This window comes from Convolutriloba macropyga, unplaced genomic scaffold (assembly GCF_964194025.1).
Source record: "Convolutriloba macropyga unplaced genomic scaffold, txConMacr16.3 SCAFFOLD_2141, whole genome shotgun sequence".
NCBI lineage: Eukaryota > Metazoa > Xenacoelomorpha > Acoela > Convolutidae > Convolutriloba > Convolutriloba macropyga.
This window is the reverse complement of record NW_027451719.1, coordinates 27,688-36,935: the sequence shown is the minus strand read 5'-3', so window position 1 is coordinate 36,935 and position 9,248 is coordinate 27,688. Positions and strand designations below refer to the sequence as shown.

General features: G+C 35.9%; 1 non-coding gene across 1 annotated transcript; it reads right to left on the bottom strand.

Annotated features, from left to right (window-relative positions):
- Positions 1-6,558: 6,558 nt before the first annotated feature.
- LOC142356918 (U2 spliceosomal RNA) lies at positions 6,559-6,741 on the bottom strand. Its single transcript, XR_012761516.1, has one exon. It is a non-coding gene; the product is annotated as a U2 spliceosomal RNA (small nuclear RNA).
- Between the last annotated feature and the right edge of the window lie 2,507 nt (positions 6,742-9,248).

Genomic DNA, 9,248 nt, shown 5'->3' with positions numbered 1-9,248 from the left:
GGGCAATCGATCGAAAGAAAAAATACAAATATTGGAGTGCAATCTGGCTGTCGTGCACTACTTGAATTTTGTACTGTCTTTCGCCTTGCGCGTTTGTTTAGCAAATTACAACTTACTTATTCGTCTAGTGAGTCAACTCACTATTTCTGTTTTACAATATCTGAGAGTAAAGACGATTTCTAAATTTGGCAGCTGTACACAAGAATTAAAATGAGAAGAATTGTTGTAGTAGACATTGAAACTCAAGAACAAATAGCAGTTCCGATTACAGGAAATTTAAAAGTAAACATGTTTGTTAAAAAACTGGTGAAGTGTATTAAGGACGGAATTTGAATTCTCAAAATAAGACCTTCAGTAATTTAATCAAATTGTATTAACTTTTACTGTACTAGATTAGGAATAAGGATATCATGCATTACGTGTCTTATTTTTATCATTTTTTTAATTGAACAAAAGTGAATTTTTAAAAACGATTTTGATATAATATTAAAAACTTTTCAGCGGTTAAATAAAACTAACGATATATGAATTGGTTCTGAATAGCTATTGATAGTAAGAATTTAAAGAGTTTTATAGTTTTGTAGCTCAAAGTTTACTCATGTAATTCTGCGTTGGTGATGTACAGATTGATTTCATCCGGGCTTTGATCTGCGGGGCAAATCCTTTGATCTGTTGGAGAACTGACCCCGATTAACGACTAGGGGAACGAAGTTGGGACAATTTTCAATTGAGAAGCGGTATCGACGACTGATTTGATCACACTTGATAATGAGATTCGATATGCGCAACTGCAAACAATTTTTTGAATAATTTCGCATCAAGGCTATTATTTGATCTGATCATTACAAATCTTAGCCGAACCCAGAGTAGGTCTAACCACTGCCATTAATACATTTTTTATCGAACTGCAAACATTTTACTTACGCAGGGCCTTTATCTTCCGGTAAGAAGGCAAATCCTTTTCGTTATGGACTATAAAAACAAAAATAATAATCGTTTAGTTCTCTTCTTGATTAATAATTGTTATGATAATTAATAATTATTAACAATTTTCTTTCGATCTGCCCATTTTTGTCTCGTTAAACACTAAAGGAAATAAAATCTTTGCGCGTTTAGTTTTGTTTCTTATATTATAAATTTTAATTAAATCTGCGTGGTCTCCATTATCAAATATCTCTATTTTTTTCGTCTAATCAATTTTTTTCAAAAAAATAACTTGTGATTTGAGGTAGTGAGTGCGCTGTTTAAGTTGATTTTTTTGTAAAATTTTAGTTATAAAGGCATTGTGGTTCTGAACATAAAAATTCTTAGGCCAAGAAAGGTGGCTGAAAAGGGTAGTCGATAAGAGAATTTATGCATTGTATCTAAAATACGCAAATAAACATATTAATTAATATTAATTATTGGGTAAACAGAAAATTAAGCAAAACTAAAAAGTAAATGTATTTTTAAAGATTTCAAAAACTGTAAACTATTAAAAAAAATGAGTTAAACAGTGGCAAAACTGCTCATTTCATACGCATTTGTTTTCCGTGTGTCCTGTTTTGAGTACCTGTTTCACGTTTTCATCTACTCAGAAAATGACTGATTGCTTCCAAATTCATTCAAAATAGTTTGTTTAGGAGCCCAAAACTAAGTTGCAAACAAAAAAACAAACAAAAATTTCGGTGCGTTAGTATAAAAAGTTCCACAAATTATTTATGAATTTTTTTTAAAGTTGGATTTTTGAAAAATCAAACTTTTTTCGCATGAAACAGCAGAATGCAATCTTTCTGCTGGGGAGACTTTTTGCCGGCTTCTAAAAATCATCGAATACTCGAATCAACTGTATTATTGCAATCAACCCCCGTTGACGTAGCAGTCTAACTATTCAAATTGCACAGGACGCTGTTTTTTGATGAAAACAATGCCATACAGATCTTGCAAAAATTTCGTTATTTACAAATTATTAATCACTGAAAAGAAAATTTGTTCGTATTCCGAAAGTTAAAAACCCAATCCAAAAAAAACTTATTCATGTTGAATACCAAATGTACCTAAGCATTACACAACTTTTTTTTTCTTTTTTGGTCTTTTGTTTTAGGGTAGTCACAAGTTAGTTTTATCAAATGTCACGCCACACGTTGAGAAAATTATCTAAGAAGAAAACCCCTTCTTTAACAACTCTAAAATCATCACCAGATCTTTTACTCTTAATTATCATTCATTCAAATGCTGTTTAAGTTTCCTATGTTTACGAAAAGCTGTTTTCAATTACGCATTTGAATTACGCTCATATTTTTCTTCTCATTCGTTTCGCCGCTCAATTGACAGTTTTATTTGCTGTGAAGTGCCCTGGACTGTATTGACATCTGACCTTCTGTTAAACGGAGGAGAAATGCAAACTATCTTAATGCGGTATATACAAAATTTAGGTCAGTTTCAACAGCTCTGATACTTGTGAATTTCCGCTGTTTCCTACATTTTTATTCAGGTCGACTTCTCTTCTCTTTTTTGTGCAATTTCGTCCAGTTGAAGGCCTTGTTTCACAGTGAGATAATTTCAACCATCTAATTTTCAATTTTCTTTGTTGTGGGTTTCCAAAACTGATTACAAATTATTTTCGCATGGTGCTCTTCGTACGCTCTTTTTTAAAGAACAGAGCCCAATCTTCAACAATCGGTTGAGAGTTTTCAGCCAAAATTTAGCCCAACACATTGTTTTCCACAGTTCTAGCTAGGACCATTGGTTTATCACTTATATTTTGATGACTTTTCGGAAAAGTTAGAAGGCATATTCAAAATGGTTCAAACTGTTGATGATACTACTTTTCTATGCAAAATAAGTGAAATAAACAATATTTCAAAAAATTTTGAGGACAAAATACATTTAATTGAACAACAGATAAAACGATGCCTTTTTGAAATTTGTAAAAGAACAGAAAAAGGACGAGACGCTCAAAAGCATGGAGACGTAATAAAACTTTCAATAAACTTTCGATTCCGAAACTCAAATAGACTCAAGTTTGTCATTCGAAAAACGGTTGAACGTTGTTTTGAGCAAGTAGGAAGCCAATTTTTGCTCGGCATAGCTAGTTAGGGATGCAACAACTTTGAAAATGAGATAAATTTATTTTAAGCAATGCGGGTTATTCAGTGCTCAAAACAGTCTTTTTAATTCGACAAAAGTACGACCGCGGTCCAGATCTACTGGTCAATTCCAAAACTATTGCGGCTAGCCTTCTAAATTCAAATTAAACTTTCCTTATTTGTGCTATATTATTTACCGGTTTTAAAAATTAAGATGAATCAGTTTTTTGAAGAAAATTTGAATGTTCAACCATCTGGTTGTATTTGTTGAGTTAATATCTTTGCAGTCCGCGAAAAAAACAATGATCTTCAATTTTGAGTAGAGAAGTGCCTGTTAAAAATGTAGAGTTTTCAGTCGCTCTAGGAAATGGCAAGACTCGGCTCCCAAAAATTTTCAGATTGGGCCACCTATCTCACAGCGTCTGCAGTTTTTTCATCTGATTGGATGAAATAAGTGAATTTTTCCGATGGCAGAAAGTTACCCCAAATTTTGTGCGGTAATCAAAGTCTACAACATAAGTACCAAAAAAGAGTATGTACAATTACCAGTTTGGGTGCTGTAGGGGTTTTGGTATCGTTTCTAAGTGGTGGTGTGACTCCTTAGAGCGAAACGTTGCCGTTGCCTGAATCCTATTTTTTCATATGAGATCGAATTGTAGCTCAGACGGGCAGGTTAGACATGCATTGAATCAAATGATAAAGTTTTGGTAGACCGTGCGTCCTGACAGCGTGCATATTTTGCTTTGGGGTCAAGTTGCTGTATAATATCGGATCGCAGTCGGCTTTTACTAAATTTAAGGCATCTTTCAAGCCCACAAGCTTTTCTTGCTAGCCCAGGTGCGAGGCACTTGTAGTTTGCCGTGGCCTAAAATGCATTTTTTATTCTAAAAGTCATACGTAGGGATGATGCGGTTTCGGTGTTTTTGGTCCGGGACAATTTGGTCATAGTTCGCCTCCGAGAAGATTACTTGCAGATTGTCCACATATCCCAGACACGTGCCACCGGCATCTCCCGCAGCTTCAATTATTGCTTTTATGCAAAAATTTTAGAGGACTGACGACATGCTTTGCACCTCATTTAGTAGGAATTGGATCGCAATGAAGCTTTCTCTCAACTGTGAATGGTAAAAGTACGCATCAGTTGTACAGGTTTTGAACTATACGTACTATCCATACCCGACAACCACTACCTCTTACCCTTTTTGTCAGTATTTGATTAGAGACTATGTTGAAAGCGTCCGACAGGTCGAAAAAAAAAATAAGTTTTCGGATTGTAGCGCAGCGTTGATGAGGAAAGACTGATCAATAACTCCATTTCTGCTCAAAATTGCTCACTGAAACCTTGATATGCTTTAATTAACTTCCAGCCAATTGGATAGTCTTGATACCAAAATTGGCGTTAGTAGCTTGCAGCTCACATTTGCCAATGCATTTGGTCAAAGATTCTTCAAAAGTGTTTCATCTCCCTGTTGGTACTCCGCAGTTTTCCTAAATAGTGGGGCGAAGAGTAAGTTTTCCCTGAAATGGATTTCCATATATAGTGGCCTTTTTCTAAGCGTCCATTTTGATGTGACACGTCCAGACAAATTTCAGTGAAGCTATTAAATTGCGATAGCTCTTTGTAGGTCCAGTCGTGGGGACCAGACGCCGATTCCCAATGCTTTAGGTCCTTTTTCACTTCGGGTAACTCGAAAGATCGGTTAACTTTTTCTACTGCCAAGCTGCATTTCGGACAAATAGTTGACCTATTAACTGGCCCTGTTTTGCAGTTAAACTGCGCTTTCAGTTCTTCTTTGAGAACTTCACTTGATATCTCGTACGCAACTTGATTAGACGATCTCAAATACTCAATATTTTTGGGATCGTTTAGAGTGTAATGATTGCAGGCCTCTCGGGGACAGTTTCCGCGACTTTTTATCTTTAATCTCTAATTAGGAGCTTTGGGGGGAGATTGTGCATGTTCTAAGCAATTTTTCTGGATCATAGGTGTTGCTCTGAATGTCGCACCTAAATTTGCAGTCAGATGCTTTCTGGCTGTTTCGCTTTCCTGTCGAACTTTCGTAAAATTAAACGCAGTCTCCCACTTCCCCTACTCTTTCCATTGTTTCGGGGGCGTAGAGTTGAGCGGCAGTACTTCTGTATTTCATTTTTTTTTTGATGTTTCGATTGCGTTTACCATAAACTCGGGCGCCTCGTTACAGCCGACAACTAGTAGTACGTTTTGATCGACCACCCACGCCCCAGGTCACATTCAAGGGCGAATCTGGTATTCGATACCTCGTCCTGGGCGTCGGCATGAGAGGGTAATTCCCGTACATCTTGACTAATTGCTTGTTTAATCTTAGTGCAAGGTTTAGTTTGGCTGCTCGATGCTTGTTGGGTTGCAAAACATTTGTTGCAGTCGCATTTATGAGTAGGTAAAGTAAAAAAATCATTGCCAGTATTGTCGATAAAATTATTTGTCCAATCTTCCTAGGCTCGAGAACAGAAATTCCCATGTTTTTCTACGGCGACTTGGTAATTTGCTTTCATAATGGTATCCTAAGCAGTTTCTCTTGGGTTTTATGGGATTATCCCTTTTTTCGTTTTCAATTTTATTTATGGTTTTTTTTTGGATTGTGCGGATATTCTGTATCTCGTGTATTCTTTTGTCGAGAAACACTTGCAGAAGAGAACATCCATGTTTTTAGCTTTCAATAATGCTAAAATCGAAAAACTTTCTTCTTGAAAACAAAAATCAAATTGTTAAACGACTTTGACCGCATTTATTAGATGAAATTGAAATTAGGCAAGAGAAATAAAAACAAAATCTGGCAAAATATTGAAAATTCTGCGAGCCAAATAAAGCAAAAAAATGTCGTTTGAGGAATTGATAAGCCTTGCAGGACAAAACTTGATCTAAAACCAATTAACAAAACAAAAAACAGACAAAGATTGGATTTTGAATTGAGTGGGAAAATCATTTAGAAAAGAATCCGATCATAAAAGTATAAAAAAAAACAAATATCAGAATCAACGTACCGCATCTTAACTAAAAATCAAAGGAAACGTTTGTCAATTTGAGTTCGAGTTAAAAGATCAGCGGTGAAAAAACCGCTTTTTTATCCATTTTTTTTTATTTCAGCGTGATTCGAAATGATCAGTTCAGCTTAACTTAAAAAAATCATCAAAAAAGACTTGAGCAGCTCTATAAAAAGAAAACCGCCCAGGACAATTCTCGGATCTATTCTGTTTCGCCCCCGCCCCCAGTGTTTTTTATGACCCCCAATTTCAAATTTTATGTTGTTATATAGCACGTTACTGTTTAAAAAATAGCACGTGCGCCTGGGTGGCATAAAATATTTATGTTCACTAAGCTGGGGGGGGGGGGGGGAACAGAATAGATCCCAATTCTCTTTCAAATTGTCTCTACAGTTGCTGGAGCAACATTTTTTAGCTAAAGTGGAGTGCAACAATTGTAATTGATAAAGAATACAGTTGATTTCCAATTATTTTCATGGACTGTACCCGGCGGTAGTGTACTACCGGAATGCCCCGTGGACCGACTGAAGCGAGTTTATTTGTTGGATCCGAGGATCCAAAAGCAGTTTAATATCGGTGCCCGACATGCCAGATATTAAGCTGACAAGAACAGATACTACACATGATCTTAGCTCAAAGGCCGAGAACCGATGGGCGTCAAGATCCTGCCCTTCGTTGGTGCCAATTTTAAGACTGGCAACCAACTCAAGTGTCCCACATTTCTTTGATGTTCTTTAAGGTTTCCTAAATTGTACCTATCATAGCTGAGTAATTTTTGCAGGCCTCAACATTTTGAATTTTGGTTCCAGTTATGCATCGGAGTTGTTGATTAAGAAATTATGGTTCACCACCATCTAAAATGTCTGTTTGAAATAAATGTAGAATTAATCAATACAAAACCACTGCGCTTGATTGCTTCGGCATATAAAATTTTTTATGCTCAGCGTTGCCTGTAAAGATAAACGGAGAGCGAAAGGACTAACTTAAAACTGTTTAAGCCCGCCATCGTAGAAGTAACAAAGACTCTACTCAGGATCGAACAAACTGAGATAAACTAATTGAAAGTTGAGGGAATCCTGACGCACACTGTTATCATATTTTTATTATCAAAAAGACTATAACCACAGAAATTATGATCATTTAAATGTTATCGTAAAAAGAGTTTTAGTATCGAAGTCACTTAAAAGGGATCAATTCATCCCTTTTTTGTATTGGTTATATATGAGTACATTAGCTTCCATTATGCCTAAAAAGAGCGAAGGAAAACTTATTCTCGGCAACTGGGGATTGTAGCGCCTGATAGACCTCAATGCATTTTTTAAGGATTTATATTAAATTCTGTTCTGTACTGAATAGTAGCTTCTCACAGCCCGCGGATTGTTTGTTGCAACGAATAGTAGGCTAGTACTCAATAAAGTTGTGTTAACTGAAAGAATTTAGAGCTAAAGACATTCAATTCATAAAGGTATCTGAAAAAACGTTACATGATGGGACCAAAAAATTTTACACCTTTTTTGCGGAGGCGACACCTTTGTACAAAGTGGGAAACACCAGCCCCAACAAGGGGTCCCTAAGCTTTTTCTATGCAAGAAAGGAATAAAAACCAAAACCGCATATTTTGAGTTTTAAGAACGCTTGCATAATAGTGTTTATGTAGGCCCAGTCTAGGTCCGATTTGGCGGGAAACGACTTGTACCCCGCAAACCCTCTTGTGAAAACAAAACCCCAGATCTGAATTTGTTTGTTTATTTATAATTTTGCCCAAGGATTTCAGCCAATTTGACATTTACTAAGTACGTATTAACATTCAACACCTCGCCATGCTAAGGCATTATAATTCATTGCATTTAAGCAACCAGTCAATAAGATTATTGAAGACTGAATAATTACCTAAAATGACAGTTGTTTTGATTGAGCAAACAATTTTGTTTTCTCGGCTCAGTATGAAACAAAGCTTAGATTATAATCTTAGTGCAGAAATTTCTAAGCGTGAGCGGACTATTATTTGACTGTTTGGCCTAATTTCCCGCTAATGAAGAGCAAGAAGCTTTTGTAATAGTTACTGATTGTCGCCGAGTAATTTGGCAGGAGCAATTGATTGCGGGGCTCTGAACAGTTGCTGTAACTTGGCAGAGTTTTTGTCTGATCTATCGAGCGACAAGCTCAGGGTTACTGTTGTTCGTGGAATGTTTTCCCTATGTCGGTGTTTAGCTGAGGGTTAATTCCGACTGCATTAATTGAGCTCAATTACTAGCTGCAAATGCTATACTTAGGGAGCCGATTTGAAAATAACTTAGTCAGTCATTTACTCCTTGTTCCAAGCTTGTTGGTTCTTGTGAAAGAGTTAGTTAGGGTGACAGCTATTTTGTTCCGCGACCAAGATGCATATTATTTATTCAGTTACAGTTCTTGGATTTTTAATTGAATTTTCTTGCCATCAACGCCTGTCAAGAGGAAAATGCGAGAATTATATTTCAAAGAAAAAAGATCCACCTAATCAAACCGTTCTAAATTGTGAGATCTGAGTGCCATTGTTTTTCCCATGATAGGCTGCCTAATCAGTATTCAGAATCTTAAACCTACTAATAGATTTAAATAACTATTGGGCTAAATTGTGGCATCGCGTTGCAGAGTTCAAATAACGCTAATAATTTTGAGCTGAAGTTTTACTGCAATCCATCATTTAATAGTATATAGCATTTAGTATAACTTTTTTTGTCGCCATATCGCACATTGTGAGGAATTTCTTACAAGTAGCGTTAAGATTCGTTTTGGTGAAATTAAAAAATTAAAATTGATTTTGGCTGGCTTATAATAAAGTGCTTCTGTTTTCAAAACTTTTCATGCTCAATTTTTACAGCTTCGAAGTCAGCAATCACATTTTGTTGTGGTGATTCGAAATTCATTTGAAGCTTGTCTATTTTAATCCTATTCGGTTCCATTATTTTTATTGAACCAAAACATTGGAGGAGACAAGAAATTTTATTTTGCTTTAAAAAGCCATTTTTTGGCCCATTCATTTGATTTCTGGCTCTGCTTGGATGATTATTAATTTTTTAGGTTTTTTTAACCAAAGGCTGGCTGAAACCAAGTGAACCAAATTGGAGAATAATTTTTTATCTTTCATGTATAAAAACCAAATGTTCTTCAACCAGAGCA